This window comes from Aulonocara stuartgranti (assembly GCF_965226115.1).
Source record: "Aulonocara stuartgranti genome assembly, chromosome: 6".
Taxonomy (NCBI): Eukaryota; Metazoa; Chordata; class Actinopteri; order Cichliformes; family Cichlidae; genus Aulonocara; species Aulonocara stuartgranti.
This window is the reverse complement of record NC_138944.1, coordinates 18,998,709-19,000,000: the sequence shown is the minus strand read 5'-3', so window position 1 is coordinate 19,000,000 and position 1,292 is coordinate 18,998,709.

Here is a 1,292-nt window from a genome sequence, read left to right as displayed (position 1 = left end):
ACACATATATATATATATATATTAGGGGTGCAACGATATTCGTATCGATATTGAGCCGTTCGATACAGTGCTTTCGGTTCGGTACGCATATGTATCGAACAATACAACATTTGTAATTTATTTTATCAATTTTCCTTCTGACGATGCTGTCTGTGTTGAGCGCTCAGTGAATCTGTGTTCGACTACTCCGCCTAGGCTGCACTGTCCAGCGCAGATCCACTGAGCGCTCAACACAGACAGCATAGTCAGAAGGAAGAGCGCAGGGCAAGCTAGCGAGACAGAAGTTAAGCTCTGCTTGCAACAAGCAAATTGAACCTCATTCAGATCTGGCGTTTGGAATTATTTTGGTTTTCATGTGACGTATGACCCTGAAGGTAAGCGAGTCATGGACTAAAGTAAAACAGTATGTTGGATGTGCCATGCAATGCTCAATTACATTGGTGTGAACTAGTGTGTTAGCGCAGTTAGCTCGTTAACGTGTTGGCCGTCTAGCCCCATGCACGGAGCGATCGGCGGTAGCTCGTTAACGGAGATTTGCCGTGTTGTGGCGTTAAGGTCATTTCAACGAGATTAACCTGAAAGCACTAGTGGGAACACAACAAATATGACTGCACATTTACGCCGACATCATCCTAGTGCAAAGACAAAAACAACAAGCATGCTACTAACTTTAGCCGAGTCATTTAGACAGCTGTTAGCACATGATTCTCCTTATGCTGCTGAGAATATAGCCCAGAAGAAGCGGATAGTATAGCTTTTATTTTGGAAAGAGACATTTCTCTGTAATAAACTCTCTTTTCCAAAGATGAGTGATTCCTCAATCAGATACAGGGCTTGCAATATCGCTAGCCCGACGTCCCGGAGCTAGCGATTTTTTCAGTCGGGCTACCAAAATCTATCTCTTCCCTGCCCGTCGGGCTATTGTAGGAAAAATATATGTCAATGCTTTTGCATTCTTTCAGAAATGTAGCTGGGTAATTATGTCATTGGCATCGGTGAGCCACTGTCAATATGTGACATATTGAAATCGCGTTTGAATTTGCGCTTGTTTTTTTTGCTTTCACTTTGCAATCGTGCGAACTGTGTATAGAGAGCGACAGCACTGATCTGTGAGTGATGATAATTTGTGCACCAATTCCTCTGACATCGTCTTATCAATCGTTAGCTTACTATGCAAACATGACAAGTGAAATCTCCCGCAGCAAGCTTAAACATGTGAGAGGTTGGTCGCGCAGAGAATCGCTGAGCTTATGTGAGTGCGTGTGTAAAAGCATTTCAGTTCTGCTGAGCCA